This window comes from Castor canadensis, chromosome 3 (genome assembly GCF_047511655.1).
Source record: "Castor canadensis chromosome 3, mCasCan1.hap1v2, whole genome shotgun sequence".
NCBI lineage: Eukaryota > Metazoa > Chordata > Mammalia > Rodentia > Castoridae > Castor > Castor canadensis.
Window position 1 is genome coordinate 185,923,336 of NC_133388.1, and position 20,920 is coordinate 185,944,255.

The 20,920-nt window shown below is 39.8% G+C and overlaps 1 long non-coding RNA gene across 1 annotated transcript in view; it reads left to right on the forward strand.

Moving 5' to 3' along the window:
• The window catches only part of LOC141421737 (uncharacterized), a 30,296-nt gene extending 10,255 nt beyond the window's left edge, over positions 1 to 20,041 (forward strand). The window contains exons 2-4 of the long non-coding RNA XR_012446437.1: positions 2,426 to 2,475; positions 13,676 to 13,707; positions 18,281 to 20,041. This is a non-coding gene — a long non-coding RNA (uncharacterized lncRNA). The remainder of the gene's footprint in view (positions 1 to 2,425; positions 2,476 to 13,675; positions 13,708 to 18,280) is intronic.
• The last annotated feature ends 879 nt before the right edge of the window (positions 20,042 to 20,920 follow it).

Here is a 20,920-nt window from a genome sequence, read left to right on the forward strand (position 1 = left end):
GGTCTCTGCTTCATGGAGCAGTTGTAAGGGGAGTCTGACCTGGCATTTTAGTAGTGTCCTGTGCAGTGCCTTGTGTACTTCAAGGATGCTCGACAGAAGGATGTGCCTTCTGTGCTAATCCTAAAGATGCAATAGTATGCGATAGTATACAATAGTGGTGGGGGAGGATACATTGGGACATTTACATATGTTCTTACAATATATCTTAGTTAGATTCACCCCTCCATCATTCTCCCTTGTTCTTGGAAATTCAACAATTCAATTTGAAACTTGAGGAGTTTTTTTTTTTTGTTATTAAAATCATCAGCTGTTTCATGTATGTGGGTCTTTTTCCTGTATCAAAAATACAGATTTCTTGAGAATAAGGACCATATAGCATAGAAGAACCAGGACACAGTTTCCCTTCCTTAGGTTGATTCTAAGCCTAGACTAATAATAACTGCAAGCATTTGTTGGCTGTTTTACATTTTGCTACTACTGTTATTACTTCCACACTACCACTATTACTGCTCTTCCTACTATTACGACCCATGACTACTTTTGCTATTACTTTTACTGCTGCCATCACTTCTATTATTACTAACACTAGCCAACAATTATTGAGTATTTACTATATGTTGGGCAATTCTCTATACACCTTACATGTGTTGCCTCACTTAACCAGCACAACAGCCAGCACAGGCTGTACATAGCAGTTAGATGGGGGCTGGAAGCCAGACTTCCCCACTTTGAACCTTGGTTCCAGTGATTACCAGCAATACAATTCTAGGAAAGTTACTCATCCACTCTGTTGTCTCATTTATTTTAAAACAGGAATGTTAATCACAATACATAATGCAAATCAAAAGTTTTGAAAACTTCTCAATAGTCTCGGTATTTAATAAACAACTCAGGTTACTGCTCTTATGAAGAACTCTTTGTACTGTAGTTAGGGGTTATTTATCTACCTTCCCCCTCCCCATCCCCTTTGTGCTTCTATAGCACTGTGCTTTCTGCTCACCCAGTGCACAGCCTCCTATATGACAGCAGTCATTAATTTCGAGTAATCTTCTACCAACTTGGACATTTCTGTGGAACAGGAGAATGAAGCCTTGTTCACTGTTGTATCCACATCACCTTGCACAGCCTTGGCTCACCTTAAGTATTCAGTTGGCACTTGCTGAATAAATAAAGGACTGGAGTTTTGAGTTTGCGATTTGAACCATGCCTTATACTAATTTGTTACAATGTTTAATGGTCATAACATCTCAGAAGGTGGAATGCATTTTTCTTCCTGTAACTCCTTTCTTCTTTTCCCTGTAATGGCTGAGATCTTACTTTGCCCATTTTGTGGATAAGAACATTGAGACTCATGGCTGTGAGCAATCTCTCCAAAGTCAAGAATGTAGGGCTCTGAATCTAGAAGTTTGGATTTTACATTCCTATCTCCAAAGTCTTGGCTTAATAATTACTGCAAAGCCTCAACTGCAGTTTGGGATGCTCAGTGAATATTCTTCAATGATAATGCAATGATAACGCAAGGGATGTTATCATCCCTTTACTTAGAATTGCATCTTGGTATCACTGAGGGCAGGAACAATTTAGAGTCCCTCTCAGGGCTTCTGAGCAGGTCCAGCAATTCAAATCAGTGGTTATGTCCCTAACTATGAGATAAGAAAATACCTAGAGTCCATCTGTTTGGGCTCCTGGCTACTAACTGAGCTGACTGCATGACTAGCTCACATCAATGTGGGTAAATTTCCTGTTAACCCTTTATTGCCATGTTCTTATTCAAAGAACACTGTTCCTAATATGACTGTAGTGTATGGACCCAGTAATTGAAGGAACATAACATATACTTTCTAGTTGGAGATCAGCCTCTTAAGTTTAAAAATTTAAGAGATTAAACAACATCATACTCCCATTTTTGTTATAACAGGTTAAAATACCCACACAGTAGAAAATTTAGAAAAGAAGGAAAATTAATCACTCTTCATCCCGTGATATTAGTACAATTATTCTTGTCAGGTTGATGACTTTCCTCATAATTATTTTTACATTTTCATTTGTTAAATAGGATTTATACAAAGCTTTTCTCCTACTTTCTCTTAGCATTTTAATAGGATGATTTCACTTCTTATTCTAATACAGTATTTATGGCCATAATATTTAAATAGTTAAATACTACTCCCTATTAGAAGATGACTAACCTTTCAGTTCTCACGGTAATAATCAACATCATCACATCTGATGTTGATTTCCAGAGCCAATGATGAAGAATTATGGAAATGCTGAACTCTTCTCTGCTATTGATTATAGCTCACAGTGTTGTCCCACTATTAGCCTTGGGATTTCTTTGTCTTTATTATTTGTTGATAAAAATCATAAAACTTCTGTGGATGGAATTTTAAAGATGATCTGATCCAATTTTTTCATTTTGTTTTAGATGAAGCTATTGAAACCCACTCTGCATGTGCTATCGACACAGGTGGGAAGGTGGGTGTCATTGTTAGAAAAAATAAGGACACCATTTTTTTTTTTTTTGGTGGTACTGAGGTTTAATAGGGCTTTGCACTTTCAAGGGAGGCACTCTGCCAGTTGAGCCACACCTCCAGCATCATTGTTATAAAAAAAATAAGAACACCAGTGTAGCGTGACTGTAGCTGGTAAGAGGGAAACAGCAAGAATGTAATGATGGGGGGGTATTTACATGTGTGTACCTGTGTCTGTGTGTGTGTGTGCGTGTGTACTTGCATTCATGAACATGCTGACTCATCTAGGGCATTATGGTCCTAGTGATGATGTGTACTTTTGCGCTGATGAAATAGAAGTCATTGGTGCCCTTCTGGCTTCTGTGCTGTAAAGCCAGGATGCAGGGAGACCACTAGAGGCAGTTGCAGAAATATACATAGATCAGGTGCTTCTACTTATATTTTAAAGGGTGAGATGATAGTATTTGCTTATGGATTCAATGTGGCATATGAGGACAGAGAGGAATCAAGGGTCTACTCCAAGTACTTTTGGTCTTTCCATTAATCAAAACTGGGAAGACTTCAGGAGTAATCGGTCAGGGTGTGAAGGGGAGGCAAGGAAGAGACACAAATCAACAATAGTTCAGTTTGGGACATGCTAAGCTTGAGGCATTTATCAAACATTTGAGTGGAAGTGTCAAGCCAGTGGTTGGATGACCAAGAGTGAAGGGGAGAGGAGCATGACATTAAGAGCTAAGAGAGACTGGATGAGATCACCTTGGGGTGAGACTAGATTAGAAAGAGAAGAGAAGCAAGATTTCCTCTTTGAAGAGAGAACAAAGAGGCAAGGGGACAAAGAGAAGATTCATTGAAAGCTTTAATGGCTACATAATATTCTACCCTATGGAGGAACCACAATTGCAGAGCCATTCAAATTGGGGAAGGGCATTGGTTGTTTTCTGTGAGTACTCACAAACCTGCACACATTACATTTTAATGATGCTTCTTTGTAATTCCTGGCCTTTTGCATAGATATTAGGTACCTTTTGGTACCTGGTAGGTTGATGCTCTGATCAAAGTCCATGGAATACCTAATTAGGTCTCTGACTAACTCAGTATTTTGTATAATTTATTATCATTAGATTTGCATTAGGCTAAAAGTAACCTTTACACTGTTTCCTACAAGAGAGAAATTCATTCAATCCAATCCAATAACATTTATTAATTGTTTGAATTAGTTATAAGTTAGTTGTAAATTAGATAATCTATACTGGGTAATGAATAAGGTAAGTAGTATTGGCAGTGAGCGTATTCAATCTGCTTAGAGAAATTAACTGGTCACAAAGGCTTCCACATATTCCTTCTTGGTTCAGTGATAGAAACTCTTAAACTATTTGGTTTTAATCTTGTTGATCATACAGTTGGCCTCATATATGCTATGTACAGACTGCAGGACAGCAGAGGATGTGAAGTCACAGACCCTACAATCATCGAGAGCCATGTTGGAATCCAGACTTCTACTTCTTGGTGGTGCGGCCTTGGGAAAATGCCTTCTTTTATCTATAACAGGAATATAATAGCAATGTCTACCTGAGAGCGTTATGAGAATTATTTGAAAGGTGGTATATGAAACATATGGCACAGAGTAGGTGCTCAATAAAAATGAATTTCCTTGCTTTTCTTTTGAGCTTAGTCTTCAACATCCAGCTAAAATGTCTTTTTGTTTATAGGAGGAAATGCGTTACTCTTATGTACAACAATTGTTTCCTTTTGAAAACTCATAAAACATGCAAATTTTTCCTCCATTTCATACTATTTCACTCTACCTTCAAAAGTTATGTATTTCCATGTCTCTCACCCAGAATATAGATCTCATTCCTGGGTGTATTCTTCCCAAAACTCCTGGAGATGCATAGAATACTTAGAGTATGCTCAATAGTCTTAGCTATTTCATTAACTATAGCAGAGAATTTCAGTTTAGATCTTTCTGAACTGAAAGTTCAGAAAGATAATCAATGATTAACTAAGTCACTAATTGACTGCAGCCACCATGTGCATCTGAAGGTCGTGGCAATTTTGACCTTTCCCTCTCACTCTATGAGACTGAATGAAGGAGGGCCGACTTGAGAATATATAATGGGTCTTTCTTTCCTAGATGACCATTCTGTACCCTGGGTCATTAAAAATCACCACTGTCTAAACCAAAAACCAACCACAAATGCTGCTTAGAGGAATGATACAATTATATTTTCTCACTATTCCTGGCTTTAAATTTTTTCTTTCTTTCTGTTTTTTTTTAAATAAAATCAAGTATGCAAAAATAACCAGCTTCTAAAGCAGATAAATCAGATACTGGTTCTTTTATTATTGAAGAAAAACCTGATTTTTTGATGAATCCCATTGAGTACCTTGCACAAAGTTCTTTCTCTTTCTTTGGTTGAGTGATGCTACTCCATCCCCACTGCCTTTCACACATGTCCATACACACTGGACAGCAATGAGTCACTCACTAGGCTTACTTGTAGAGTAATTGATAAACACCAGGCAAGGCAACATGTGATTAAACACTAGCTTTTTCAGCCTCAACTGCTGTTTCTTTATGACTCTTTAGGCAGAACAAAAATATGCCTTGCCAAAAAGCCCCCCATGATACAGTTTTAATTAATATGATCATGCTTGTATGCATTTAATTTAGAATAGAATAAGGTAATTCAAGTTTGAAAGTGTTGACATGGGACTACTCTTTGTATGTTGTTTAGAGGTACATAAAAGATAATAAGCCACTGACCATGCATTAGAAATGCAAAGATTCCACCATTGTTTGAGCTCTTACCAGGTACAGTGCTAAACATAACACAAACATTTTTGCCATTATTTTGTGTTATAATAACCTTGTGAGGTAGTAGTATTTTTTTGTAAAATATACATCTGGAAATAAAGTATTAAAGAAGTAAATTTAATTAGTCCAACCAAAGTCTGATTTTTTAATCCAAATTTTTCATTTCCAAATCTGGGCCCATGCCCACAATGGAGTAGTATTTTGTACAATAGATTCAAGGATGAAAAAGCCACAGATACCGTCTTCCTAGAGCTGTAGGTCAAGTGGGGGTCAAAAAAAGAGTTGAAAAAAATGTAACTCCAACATGAAGGAGAAAGTGTGGACTTAAGAAAGACCTAGACAAAAGTGTGAATGCTCAGAATAAGAAGAGATTGTTTACTAAGTGCTACCTTTCCCTACAGTTTCAAACAACTCACCACCTTTCCCGGAAAGGCATTCCCGACAGGCTGATGTTTCTCTTCTGTGGCCCCCTAATCCACCCTTGTACTGACCTTGTCACAGCCCTTAGCTTACCATAAATGCTGATTTGCATCGAAGGCTTAATTGCTTGGTGTGTGGTAAACACTACCTGAACATGTGGAATGCAGGGTGGACAAGGAAGAAGCAGTGTGTGAGATGAGTGATGAGGTGCCAGCCTGGGGGCCATTCTCAACAGAGGGGCCAATTTCAACAAGTTGACAAGAGCCAGGCTTCATTGAAACACAGTGAACTTTTTTTTTTTTTTTTTTTGCCATGCTGGGTTCATAAATGGCAGCAGGGAGATAAAACTTAAGCTATTGGCTGGAATCAGGTATAGGAAGTTTTTCATACCAAGGAATTCACATTTTTTTTTTTTTAATAAAAAGGAGTCCCTTCAGGTTTGAGCAGATCTGTGAATTAGAAAGATGAATTGGGCAGTAGACTTTAAGTTAAGGTGGTATAGAACATTCTGGAAAGAATTTTGTTGTTGAGGCAGGCCTGTGTTTGAACTCTAACCTGGTGATTTACTGGGTAGCCTTGGATATAAAACTCAACCACTCTTAGCTTCACTCAGCTTTCTCATTTATAGAACAGAATAGTAGCGGATACTTGTAGGATTGTTTTGGAAATTAGAGAGAAAGATGCTGTGTGTTTATCTTGTCCCTGGTATGCATTGAGTTTAAAAAGGAAGGAAAAGGAATAGATTAGAAAAAAAGGTATCTCTGGTTAAGAGATTTGTGCAAAATTCTAGTAGGCCCTGGATTGGGAAATAGTAGTAATAAGAGGAAAATAGAAAGCTTGCAACTTCTTGGAAGTTGGCACCAGGAGAGCAAAGGTTGGTTTGGAGACTGTCATGAACATATATGTGATTCTTGACATCCAAAAAGTCTGATTTGGGAGATAAATATCATGCACATGAAGGCGTCAACACAGAGCCGAAATGAAGCACAGGTGACACAGTGGTAGATGCACCAAAGAAACCCAAGAAGTTGTAGCTAGAGCAGCTGTAGTTTACTGAACACCAGCTTCATATCCAGAAGTGTGCTGGAAGCCAGCATATGTTTTCTTATTTAATAGTCATTTCACAGATCAAGAAATCAATGTTTTGAGGAATTAGTAATTACATAAGGACAGAGGTCTGTCAGATGGCTGAGCTGTACTCCAAGCTGATATCCACCTGACTCTATTGGACATGCTCTCAATCTTTCTATAACTATATGGAATGGAGCACGAATGTTCAATAAAAGTGCAGTAGATTGATGTAGGGAGAGTAGGAGGGAACATTTGAAGTACAAGAAAGATCATGAATGACTTGCTGGGAACCAGCTCTTTTTTAAAAAAAAATTGATGGGGCAATGAGGAAACTAATGTAATAGGTAAGGATTAACCTTTATATTATGTTTTCTCCTGCAGAAAAACAAGTCAATGAGGTTTTTGGTTTTATAGAATAAAGTTAGCTATAAAACAAATATATTTCTAGATCAACTTCTGGTGAATAATATGTCTTCATGCAGAACAAAATAAGCAATAAACTGAGCTAAAAATTTTACAGTGAAGTTTGCAACAAGTAGTAGAAGGGTTGCAGTACTCCCAGAATCTCACATATTCTGTATTTTCTGTCATCTTCCCTTTATTGGTTCCATTCCTCTCTAGTCCTTGATCCTGTAGAATTTCTTCCAGTCTTCAAAGTCCTGTGACTTTTTCTTATAGGACCCTTTTGCTCTGTCAGTCTCCAGTCACCAACACTTCCTCACCTACCTGTCAGTCCCTGGTATTTACAATATCTAACACCACATAAAACCACACTTCACCACTCTGTGCCACCATCCAACACACAAGTAACTCCATCCTTGAATTTCCTTAATGTTCTTTAAAACAAACAAAGGCTCCATTTGATCAAGACTCACTGATCACAGTTTTGCAAAACAAGCTTTCTTGGTACTAGTGGATTTTTAAAATGAGTGAATATACAATGAAGATACTGAGGAGAAAACACTTTGCTACTGAAACTCCAGACACCAGGAGTCAGAGATGTCTCGTAGTGAAGGTTAAATTGCTGGCAGTGGATTGCCAAGTGCACATGTAAATTTAATTTGGGGAAGCAGTGACCATGGAAAGAATTAAGTGCAGGGGAAAAGGCTCAGGGAAGGCATCTTCCAGGATACTCAATTTACAAGGGGCTTTGAAAATAAACCACCAACAACTAGTGCCAGGAATGACTTTTTCGTTAAGCCACAAGGGACATTCAGCAGAGGCCGTGTGGGTTGTATGTGAAGATGCTGTCCAAGGCCTGGAAAGTCCAGATTCATCCTGAAAGCAGACACATTTGTTTAGTGATTTGTTTACTGGGTACAGATGACCCTGCTGTAGGACTGTTTTTTATCTCTTTCTCATGGAGGGGCAGTCCAGCTGGTTTAATGACCTGAACATGTTGGCCAGGATTAGTTTGGTCTTCCCCAAATGCTCTTTTTTGTACTTTTGTTCCACAGTCCAAGAGTCTTCAGTGACCCCCTAAGATCAACATCAAATTCCAGGAGTGTCACTTCAGAGATGAACACAATATGGCCTTGGCTAATTTTTCACATCATCCATCCTTTCCCATCATTGCCACCCACTATGCTTCTCTATATATCTACTAAGCCAAAAGTCACCTGACCTCACACTTTACACCCCATAATCAACACAGATGTATTTGCTTCCATTTTTTCAGCATTTGACTAAGCTTGCCCACCTTTCTATCCTTTCAGGTGCAGTTGGATTTTGACTTTAGAATAGTTTTTTCTTAACTTCTGATCCTATCTCAAACTTTCTTTCCCTTACATTGGCTATGTGTACTTAGGGTCCCTCCAGCTCTGAAATCCCAAGTTTAGGAAGTGTCATCTGAATCAGTCCTTTGTCACTCATATTTATTCTTCCAAACTGTCATCTTAAAATACTTATGCAGTTCCAATTTCATTTGTAGTTCTTCTGTATAGCTAGATCTCATCTCCTTTGTGAGTCAAGTCTGTATGCTATATTCACTGTGTGAACTTATTTAAGCTACTCCATTCCTCTTTTCCTTAATTTCCTTACTACATTTTGGGGCTGTTGTGAAGATTAAATGAGAAGATACACAAAGAGAGCCTTGGATAGAGAATATGCTTCCTTTTATCTGCTACTTCCAGGACAGTAATATTGTAAAGGCTAAGCTTCTATCTAGAGTGGAGTTTTCTCATGTTTATTTTACTTACACAGATTCAACTACATGCTATTTTATATGTAATTACAACTTTCAAATTATATTTGTATATATACAGTAACTACTGTACAATACATAAAGCATGTACTTTGCTCTCTCTGGGCAATTTAAAGGATTCTCAAGGGTGATTTTAGCCTTCTGTAAGTTTTAAATGCTGCATGAGATTTAAATCCAGATTACTGAGTTCTTAGCTATGTGCTAGTTACTTCATATACAGGGGTTCCCTTTATCTTTGTGCCCTTATATTTTACAGAAGAGGACTATAAGGATCAGGAAGGTTAACCAACTTATCCAAAGTCACATAACTAGAAGAATCAAGATTTTTAAACTATAACAATCTGTGACCGTTCATTTCCATCCTTATTCACTGATTTGGGCTGTGGGTTAATAGGCATGTTCCATGTAAGAAGTGGTCATTGGTCAATAAGAGAGATGAGCAACTGGCTGCTGAAAATATGGCCTTGTCATTTGACTCCAAAAGAGCTTTGTCTGACCTCTATGACTGAGGCTGGGGATAGTTCTTTATTTGCTCTTCTAGTTTTCTTAGGGATTTCTCATGTATCCTGCGTGTAAGTACAAGCTGCAGCTGGATGCTAGTCCCTGGCCTGGTACCCTAGTCCCTGGCTGATGTAGGAAAGGCTCTTGGTTTTATTAGCATGATGTCACTGAGTGCTCCTTTTACTTCTCTCAAGTAAACAACTCTTGACAGTACCTGATGACATTGTTTTAGGAGGAAAATTACAGGGATCCTGATTGAGAGCATTTTTCAGCTCAAATGTGAGTTCTCAGTTTGATTTGACAGGCAGAGTGACTAATTGGAAGAGAGTTATCTCATAGCTGAGGACTCCCCAGACACTTTCCTAGCCAAATAAAATGGTAACATGATCGTTGCTGAATTCAGACATTTGCTATGTGCTAACTTTCAGTCAAAAAAATATTAATAGAACATGAATCTTAGACTTATGAGTTTATAATTATCTATATTTAATTGTCTGTATTCCATAATAAATTCCTTTGTACTAAGTTTATCAACTGAACTTCTGTATGGGTTGCTAGTGAGAAAACTATTTATGTGGGCTAGAAAAGAATAGTGACTAAAAGTGTAGGGCAGAGCAGGTGGCAGAATGCCATTGAGTGATGGGTAAGGAAACACAGAAAAACGCCAGTTCCATTCCCTATTTGCTGTGCATCCTAGTATACATAATTAAACTTCTCTGAGATTTTCTATCTTTAGTGCAAGTAGTGCTACGATTTCCTCATGGTGGTGATGTTCCTCAGAGCATCTTGTAAACTGCAAGGCATTCTTGCTCCAGCTGAGGAAGAATATTAGATTATAGTATAATATTCTTCATATTATAGTATGCATTTTGGATATCTAGAAATCCACTTTTTGCCAGCTGAAGACTCTTTTTATTCATCAGGTTATAAAATTAACGAGACGCTTTCATCCCCTATCCTTTGGGTGACTGGGAGTTAATGGTCATGTTTTCTAGCTTTGAAGAGTTGGCAATTAGTAGAAAACTTGGAGATAAAATCCCATGGAATGGATCAGACACTCAACCTAGTTTCTTAGTATCAATGGATTCCATGATTATCTTTCCCAAAGCAAAGATCTGTGACTTCTTTCAGGCTTGGGATAAGATTTGAGGTTTGCCTTTAGATAAACAGGGGCAACTTGCAGAACCAATGCCATTTATGTGACAATTTGGTGGCTCCTATTTGACATGTGGGCTCATCTTAGCACATTTGAATTGACTTTCTACCTTCTGAAATCAAGTTCTGGATGCTGTCCCCTGTGCAATTCCAGGCTCTCATTTTGTAATACCTATCCCAACCACTGTTGAGTTAGTGTGTTAGGGGCCTTTGAACTACTTTCCAAGGAACAAAATTTGATACAAAGTTTACTCAAAATTTGATACAAAATTTATTTATTCTTAGCAATGACTCCAATAGACGGTTATGCAGGGTGCAGGAAATATCAACATGAAGGTAACAAGATGCTAAGTAAGAGTATATTAATCACAAATGGGAAAGTGGATAGCAGAATAGCAGTATTTAGCTGAATAAGCTTTGGATTCCAATTTGGGGTTAAGTCCTGGCTCTGCCACTTATGAATTATGCAATCCTGAGCAAATTATTTAAACTTTCTCAGTTTTATTTTCTTCACCTGTAAAATAGGCACCAGGCTAATACCCCTTCCTAGGGTTGCTATGAAGAACAAACAAAATGTTGCATGAAGAATACTTGGCATGTATTGAGATGCTCAAAATATTGACAATTCTCACCACTGTCACCACCGCCACCCCCATCACCGTCACCATTATCATCACTTATATCATTATCTTCTTAGACTTCCCCACCTTTTTTCTGTGGCTCAGCAACAGCCATCTCAATTCTTCCATTTTATTCTAGCCTGCCATCTTACATATCAAATAATGGCTCTTTTTTTTTCTTAAAATTTTTTTTTATTGTCTTCTAAAAGCCCTTTTGTTCTCAGAAGCTAGCTGCTGAAGTTACAAATATATTGTCCCTTTTGATTTTCCATAGAAAAATGCCCCCCAAAACTCACTTGACTTTTCAAAATCCAGCAGATTGGAAGTAAAATATGGTCCCAAGAAAAATTGTAATAAGTACTTATTTTTCTGGGATTTTGTTCCTTCATCACACTCCTGTAAGTGGTGTTCATACCTCCGGTGTACATCATTCATACTGTTGGCAGTGAGTTTTCTTTTTTTTTTTTTCCGGTGCTGGAGACCGAACTCAGGGCCTTACACTTGCCAGGCAAGCGCTCTTCCACTGAGCTAAATCCCCAACCCCGGCAGTGAGTTTTCTTGACCACACTGTGGCAATTGGTAATTTACTTTCCACCTTCCGTCTTTCATTCTTTCATTTCCCACTCATCTGTTCACTTCTTTGTATTCAACAGTTACTTTGTCCATGTTCCCTAACAAACTGGAGACATAAAAAAAGAGGAATGAGGCCTGTCTTGATGAGTTATGCAGTCCAATGAGAGATGTTAAAATATAAATAGAAAATTGCAATTGGGTATGGTGACAATTATCATGATAGAAACCTGTAGTAGTGGAAACATAGAAGAGAGTTGCCTGTCCTGTTTTGGTTGATTGGGAAAGGAATGCAGAAATATTTGATGTTGAAACTGGATTTGGCTAGCAAGAGGGAGATTACTAGCTGGTACTAGTTATAGGGAATAGCGCAAGGCTAGGAGAGGACTCCATCTTTTGATTCTCCCAGTATAGCAGCAATCAATGGAGCCAAGACTGGCTGCTCTCTGCTGTCTAGCTGTTTTTTTTTTTTTTTTTAATTTTTACTTCTTTTCCTGAGAACTTGACAATATGAGGCAATATGAATGACAGCCATCAAATAACCTTGGAATCTTTCCTCCATAGTCTTTTAGTCAAATGCATGTGCTGTCTTAGAGAGATGCCTGAAGTTCTGATAAACCCAACCAAAGACTCTCTGACAATGAATTTGGTACCTCTTCTTACCTTATACGGAAATAAGTCTCTCTCTCTCACTTTCCTCCCTTCCATTGTATGTATGAATTATACCTGAAACTACAAATCAGAGAGGCAAAATGAGACATCTAAGCAAGTTGGTGGCAGATCAACTCTGTGAACAACATTCCTGTACCCATAATGAATTTTAAAACTTCCAAGTCTTCCTGTTCCTCTTCCTACCTGGAATATCTTCTTTGTATTCTTACAAGCTCCTCTCAAAGATTGCCTCCTCTAAAGGCTTCTCAAAATTCTCCATCCCCCTATCACCCTAATCCTAGAGAGACTTAACTACTTGCCCCTCTGTGCTCTTTAGCATTTGCTGAGGCCTTTGATTTGGAGTGTGTGCTATACTCATGTATGTTGGTTTTCTCTACCAATTATAAGTCATGTAAAGACTAGAGCTCTCTCTCAATTATCTCTGGATCCTGAGCGCGCTGAATGATTCAATAAACAAATCCCAGAGATGCCATATCTTATTTGAGTTAAGGTGCCTTTCAGTTTAAAGCCATCTGCAAGATTTTTTTTTTTTTGAAACCCAAGAGAAGGTCATATCCCTTCCAAATAACTTTTATCTTGACAGTATTCTTGCAGCTAGAGAGTTGTGTGGGCCTGGCTATTGGACAATGTGCAAACAGAAAACTCCTGTGATGGATGGGCATAAGATTGCCATCAAGTTCATAGACTTGATAAACCAGTATTTTTACAGAAGCAAACACAAACTGTGGTTATCCAAGCAGATAAATCCTGGGAATCCTTACTCTGTCTTAAACAAGATTTCTTTGGCAAATTCTTTTGTATTCTTACAGATTTCACCATACTTGCCACTACTTTCACTTGCAATTTTCAAATCCAGGGATCTGAGGCTTGGTCTCAGGCAAGCTCAGCTGTGAGTGATTTCAGATTCTGAGGATGGGACTTTCCCTAGATCAGCAGAATACAAAATCAGTGAGTAGACTTTGGAGTCTAGAAGAACTAGGTTCAAATCCTGATTCCACCATTGCAACTTTGTACAAGTTGCTTTGCTCCTTTGAGCCTCAGTTTCCACATCTGCAAGTGGGTTGTTTAATTGGAAGTATTTGGGGAAAGGATTAAATGTGGCAACAAAGAGGGTTAATAAACAGAACCTGGCCATAATCAACACTTTGTAATGGTGAGCTTCCTCTTTTTCCAGGGATGTGGGGAAAATGAAGCCAACAAGAAAAGGTAAGGTGGCATTTTCTGCAGGTCTCAAAGCTGCTAAAGGAAGAAGCATTTTGCACTCAAGGCTACTTCTTTTGCACCTATATATTTTTTCCTTTTTTGGATAGAGGCAAGGGTCAGTGTTTCCCCTCTGCAGGCTTCTCATTTCCCTTCTGCTCTCACTCAGCTGCCTGAAACCACAAATTGTTCTTTTTCTGAATGGGCCTCCTTCCCACCACAGTGGTTGTTGGTGTCCCACCCCCAACCCTCCCACCCTGGCCTTGCTGTTGCTATTCAGTGACCATTTCCCAAATACCGGGAACTCAAAGGTTGTACCACGAACAGCAAGCAGCTTTTCTCACTTTTGGTCCAGAGCTTGGCCCCACAATGCACATCCTGTTAGAAGAAAATAGGTACTGAAAGTGATAATCATAACACCACATGGAGTACCCCTCCCTGTCACATCCCCCACCCTACCAAAGGCCCCAGGAGTCACTAGAATAGTGAGACCTGAGTGAAGGTCTCACTTCTCTACTTGTCCCTGTATTGAAAAGATATTTCTTTGAATTGCTAATCTTATGTACAAAGAACAAAACCAAAATGATACAACACAGTATCTATTGAAAATCTTCCATTCTGGTCTCCCTGACCTCAAAATTCTCCCCTGGAGAGCTAAAACTTCTGTCGCTAGTTTCTTAGGTTTCTCTGCAGTATTCAACACATGTGTGAAACATAGACATTTTCTCAATAAGAAGCATGGGGCCTTCCCTAAAGCTTATCTCCCCATCACTAGGAACAGACTTTGTCTCCTTCCGAGCCTGGGATAGTACTCACTTATATGCATGAACTAGAGTTTAGTCAACAAGTCATCAGCTGAAGGGCATTTAGATTGTTTGCAAAAATGCAATGAATAACTTTGTGCATCCATCATTTCCCTTACTTTATGTCTAAATCTGCTGAGAAAAGCTGAGAGTAGGAGCTATTGTGAGTTGGCTCAGGAGCACAAACACCTGGAATTCCTGGAATGTTCCTGCCAGCTCTTCTTGTCTTCCTGGGGAAATTGCTTTCCTTTGAAGATCAGGGTCCTAGGTCACTTCCTGTCTTAAGCCTTTCCAAACCAATTCCAGCCCCAGGAAGTTGTTCCTGCATCTTGGGTTTCAATGGTGACTTCCAAATTGCAGCTGTGCAAGGACCCCCCCTTCCCAGGAGTTTGTGGGCAGGGCTGCCACCTCCACGTGTAGAGGGTAGAGGTCAGAGCACGTGTGTCCTTAACAAGTGGTGAGGCTCCTGCTGCTGGTCAGGTCCACACTTGGAGAACCTCTGACCCAGGGATCTCTGTCCCCTGTGGTAGGCTACATTGGCTCTTCTTGAAATAGTCACCCTTCCTTTCTCTTTAGTCTGAAACCTGCATGAAGTCTGAGACTGGCTGCCTGTTTGTTCCACACTTCATCTTCAGGACTTGGCAGAGCCCCCAAGGACACAGTAGTTGGTCCAGAAATGTGTGTGAAATGAATGAATGCATTGAAATAATTAGCTTATTGCACTTCTCCTCGAAAAGCTACATCACTCAAGATGAGGGCCTTTATGTCCTTATATGTCTCTTTTCTCCATCTCCATTCTACCAGCATTGCCCTGGCTGGTCTTTCAGTTTTGCTCTTTCCCTTTGTCTTATCTATTATTCTTAAGACAGGTAGGCTTGTGTTTTAACCATGTAATATAATCATAAATGTGAAAGCTGGCACCTCTACTTCTATCATTAGAAGATTGTTATGTAAATTATCATATCTCCATGTCAGAGCATACAGAATTTCCTGATTCTTTTTTCTTATATCTGTATACCCTCTCTTCCTCACGTTACTTGGTTAGTTAAGGGCTTTGACTCTAAAAGGGCAGCATGATCTGTATGACCAGAATAGAGAGGGAGAAATCAAAAGGGTTTAGAGGACAGCAATGTCTGGGGACCAGGCAGAGGACATGGATTCTAGGAGGAGGAGGAAAAAGAATATTGACAATGGAAGGAAGGGCAGCAGAGTGAAGGCCAGAGAAGAGTGACAATGAGGTTGCTGGTGGTGACTTCCGGGGCCAAATCACAGCAATGTGGAGCAGAAACCCAAACAGAGAGTGGGGAGGGAAGTGACACTAAGGAGGGGGTAGTTTCTGTCAGCAAATTCAGACACAGAGTGAAGAGCTGTCACCAGATGTTAGTAGGCTGGATTAACTAAACATTGCTCAATTTTTGTGTGCTTTGAAAACTGAAGGAATTATGTAAATACCTCCATTATAATCTCTTTCCCACTGAAAAATCTTGAAAACATTTTTAAAAAATGCAACTAACCCAAGGTTTAAGAATAATAAGAGGAAAAAAAAAAATAAACCACTCCAAGGTTATTCTTTGATTTTGGGATCATTTTCATCCAGTTGTGTGACAAGTATTGCAGCGAGGCAGAAAGAGTAGTCATTTCAAGCACTGTTGTAGTAAGCCTGTGCCAATGTCATCTGGCAGTCACATTCATTACACACTGGCAATGACAGGAAATGCATGGATCACCTCCCCCAACCTCACTCTGTGCTGGGTGTCACAGGGTAAGTCACTTCACCTCTGAAGAAGCTGGTGTGGCTACTCACCAATGCCCTGAGGTCCCTGGACAAGGGCATCTTTTACTAACGTGGCCTTGACAGCTGGTGTGGCCCAGCAGGACACAGAACAGAAGGAAGCAATGAGAACCTCTTCCGTGCACACCTCTGTACTTCAAGTAGCAACCTGCTGTTTTGTGCCAGGTATCAATGACAGCGTATCACACGTTGCATGGCTGATTAGATTTCTACAAGCTTGCAGGCTCCTCCTTTTTCCAACTGATTTGTCCAAGGTCAAAATAAAATGGCTTTCAGAACATTCTCTAGTTAAAGCAACAAATGTTTAAATTGTATGAACTCATAACTGGATTTTGCTATTAACTGTTCATTACAAAGCACTGTAGCATCATAGTCCTCAGTCTTTAGCTGTGTCAAAATTACTAAGAGGAGCTGGTGTGCTACATGCCTGTAACCCCAGCACTAGGGAGGTTGAAGCAGGAGGATCGAGAGTTTGAGGTCACCATGAGCCCTATTGTGAGACCTTGTTTTTTTGCTTTTTTCTTTTTTAAAGGCATCACTTAGAGGGTTTGTTAAAACTCAGAGTGCTGGGCCTCAGATACCAGAGTTTCTGACTGTATAAGTCTGGAACGGAGCCTGAGTATCTTCGATTATCACAAGTTCCCAAGCAATGCCAGTACTGTTGTTGTAGGGAGAACCACTGGTGTAGAGAAAGACTCCTAGCCTTCAGATCTCAGATGACTTAGTGTCTTTGTTTTCTAATCCATTAAATGGGGACAAACAGACCCAAGAAACCCAGAGCTTAGATTTAAAAAAAAAAAAAAGAAATAGTAAATTGAATGGAACGTTTTATATACCTTTCAATAAACAAATACTTATTTTCCATATAGGAAAAGAAAACTTTCTCTTCTGTTCTTCCTCTTTTTCTTCCTTTCACTTCCTCTTTCTCTTTTCCTCCTCTCTCTTTCTTTTTCCTTCTCCTCCTTCTACTTTTGTGGCTGTTCTTCCAAGCTGTGCAGAAGGGCACAGACAATGATCCTTTTAAGCATGACTTCCCGGACTGGTTAGTGGCCTGGCAGTCTAAATTCCTTTTATCTCTGTAACAGAAAGAACTGTATGGGTTTTTTTTCCTCTAACCTCAACCTAAAGCTGAGTGACCTTGTCAACTCACTTCACCTCCTGGAAACTTCTTCCTCTTGCATCTCAAGGAGGGGAAGTGGATCAGGTAGCTACTTCTGGAACCACCTCATTTAAGGTTTCTGTTTCTTTCTCTAAGACTCCAAGAACATTGACTCCAGATTGCCTTTTTCAGTTTAAGGAAGTGGGAACAGGTAAGGAAAAAACAGAGTCATTTTTTTTTCCCTGCAGAGATTTCAGAAATTAAAGCTAAGAAATCAGACAAATCCAGTTTCAGATCTTAGTTCTGTCCACTTGTGAAATTGGCCAAATGACCTGAACTCACATTTTATCTTTAACTTGGAAAAATGAATGAAACATATCCTAGGATGGTCGTGGGGATTAAATGAAATCAAGGATACAGATATGTGACACACCTTTGGACTCTGAGGAGGGAATTAAGATGAAATCATGAGATTATTACTTGCTAAATCCTGGACTCCACCTCAACTGAGTCACACCTGAGCAGCAGTAAAACTACTAAAGGAATAACTCAAACATCCAAGAAGAACAAAAGAGCCCATCTTTCCCTAAGCAGAGCCACAACAATGTGTGGATGCCATGCTGCCCAGGAAGAAGGAGCAGGAGCTGGCAACTCACGGCAGGGAAGCCCGAGCTCCAGGGTCTTGGTGTCCTGGTCGGTGTGCGGCAGCAGTGATACAGCAGGCCCTGTGCCAGGGCCTGAAGGCAGAAGAACAGTCAGAGAGGTGGGAAGGGAGGGGGAATGAGGAGAGTGCAAAGGAGACTTTGCAATTATCTCCCTGGGACTGTTTAGAATGTAATGTTCCTCTCCACCCCCTTCCTTTTCACGTTGCAATTTTCTTCACAGGGAGAACACAATGGAGAACATATTCCAGACTGCAGAGCTCGCTGCTAACTCTGACAACCCAGACTTCAGAAGAGATAAGGGAAAAAAACAAGAGGCAATTTTTTTTTTTTTTCTCCAGCAGAGACTTCAGGGATTGAAGCTAAGAAGTCCAGTTACATTTGAACATCACATTACCTGCCCACTTAATGGTTGGGATATGATCTGTCCGTGATGCTCAGCAAATTTCAGTGGCTGTTTTCCTTGCTTGGGGAGTTGGGGAGAGGCTGCCTCTATCATGGGATTTGCCCACAACTCTCATCCACTTGAGAGGCTGCGATCAACCTGGGTTGTGTGGTTTGCTTCACCTGAATTCCCATGAGCCATGTTTCCTTCTCACCTGTCTCTAGTGATCGAAGAGGCTCTCAACTCATGGCTCTATCTCAGGGTGCCAAGTGGTCCTTGGAAGAGCACAGGACCAAGTTGGAAGAGGGGTGTTAGGGTGCAGGCTGCCATCTGACTAATGCCTTTCTGCCCCTATTTCTCCAGCTCTGCATTCTCTCACCTTGCTGCCACTTGGCACCCAGCTTAATGGTACCAACGTCAAACACAAATGAGCAGCCACATCACATTTTAACACATCTCCAAGTTGCCAGGAAGGTTGGGTATTTTCTCCCTCAGAATACACAAGGGGAATCAGAACATCCATTTTCTTTATCTTCTTCTCTTTACTCACATAGATCTGTCTGTTAGAGTGGCTTTCCAAAGATAACTTGTGATGCCATTAAATAAATTGAGTGCTCGTCTGTTAACCCTTAGTTTTCTAGGAGACCCCATCATCCCTGAGAGGACATAGGGAGCAAACCCAGTTATTTCAGCCAAGGTCATCCTGGACAAGGCAGTCCCTCCAAATAACCCATGATCTTAGCAGTGATGTATCAGAAGTGTATTTGTCAACATCATCTGAGCCCAGCAAATATCTGAGTGGCCCATTCAACCTCCAGACTTCAAAGAAATAGGAGGTGTCTGTTTTTATAAGCTGTTATTGTGTCATAAATTGCTAGATGCAGAAACATAATCATGAATAAAATATTATCCCTACTTCAGAATGCATCCTGTGAGTTCAAAATGGGATTAATATGCGAAAGTGCTACAATGTCCATCTCACAGTTGATAAAACTGAGGTATGAGAAAGTGCTATGGCTTGTTTAAATAGGCACTGTGATACTGTGTGTGAAGAGAAGCAGAACGTGATCTTCCTTAATTAAGGATTTAGACAGAGGAAAATTGTCGATCACAGGAAGAATGGAAAGATCACTTCTGTCTCCAACCCAATTTCTCCCTTCAAACCAGGAAATCAGCAAGGGCATTTTAGCACTTACTTAGCAATGTGGAGGACATAAAAAGTTCCTTGACCTAGATTGGCTCACAGTTATTTGGGGAGAGAGGATGTAAAAGCTCAGAATGCAAATAACAATGTAAGAGTGGCTACAATGTTCACTGGCTATGATGCAATTACAGTTTCAGATGCTTCCCTCCTTAGGGACCAGTTATGTCCACTAGGCTTTAATTCTTTAAGCTGGAGTCCCCTGTCTTACTGTATCAGCAGCTGTATCACAGCACTAGCAGGGGACCTGGCAGATATTAGGAGTGTGGTACATAATTAATTAAATGAATAAATTAATGAGTGGTCTGGGCAATTAGGCATATAATTTGATTTTGCTGTGACTTTGAGAATGCCATTTCTAGAGCTGGGTGTGGTGACACTTACTTGTAATCCCAGCACCTGGGAGACTGAGGCAGGATGATCTTGAGTTTGAAGCCAGTGTGAGCTACTTAGTAAGATTCTGTCTCAAAGCAAACAAACAAAAAAAGGGACAATTTCTAAAGGTATTTCTCTTTCTTTCTTGTTTCTTCTTTAACTTTGACAAATAAGACCAGGACATTTCACATCTATAAAGGAAAGGAGAACTGATATTTGTCAAATACCTGCCACATTTTAGGCAGTGCTAAGACTGTTAATGATACTTAATCCTCCTAGTGGCCACAGGAGGCAGATTTTATTACCGACATTGACAGATGCAAATATTGGGGCTCAGAGAGGTAAAGTAACCTGCCAAAAATTACCCAGTAAGTGAAATTGTTTTTTTTTTTTAATTTAAAAGCTTCTCTTTTCTTTCTTCATGGTAACATCCTGTCTTGAATACCTCCTGAATCAACTCCTCATCCAATGATTTACTTGCAAATCTTTCAATTTGGTGATGATTTGAAAAGACATCTCATGAAGGTAGCAAGGAGGAAAACCACAGTCCAGGACAGGACTTTTCAGCTGGAGCAGTTGGAGTCACAGAGTTTATCGAGTCCCAGTGGGCGTAATGACAGGGTCCGGGAACATTCCTAGATTGAAGAGTTTGTGCATGTCTTCCTGCTTCCACCAGCTGTACTTGCCCCGATTTAATTATATGCTCAGGGTACAGATGCCTTTGCAATTGCAGGCCATGTCTTGCTTCTCAGGAAGGGTTATTGGTTAGACGACACTCAGCTCATGGAATGCAGGGGTAAAATGATGCTGGTTTGCCCTTAGCAGTGGCGACAGATCTGTACCATTACGAACCAAGACTCATTCATCAAAAACTATGTATTGATTATTTTGGTGGCTCACCT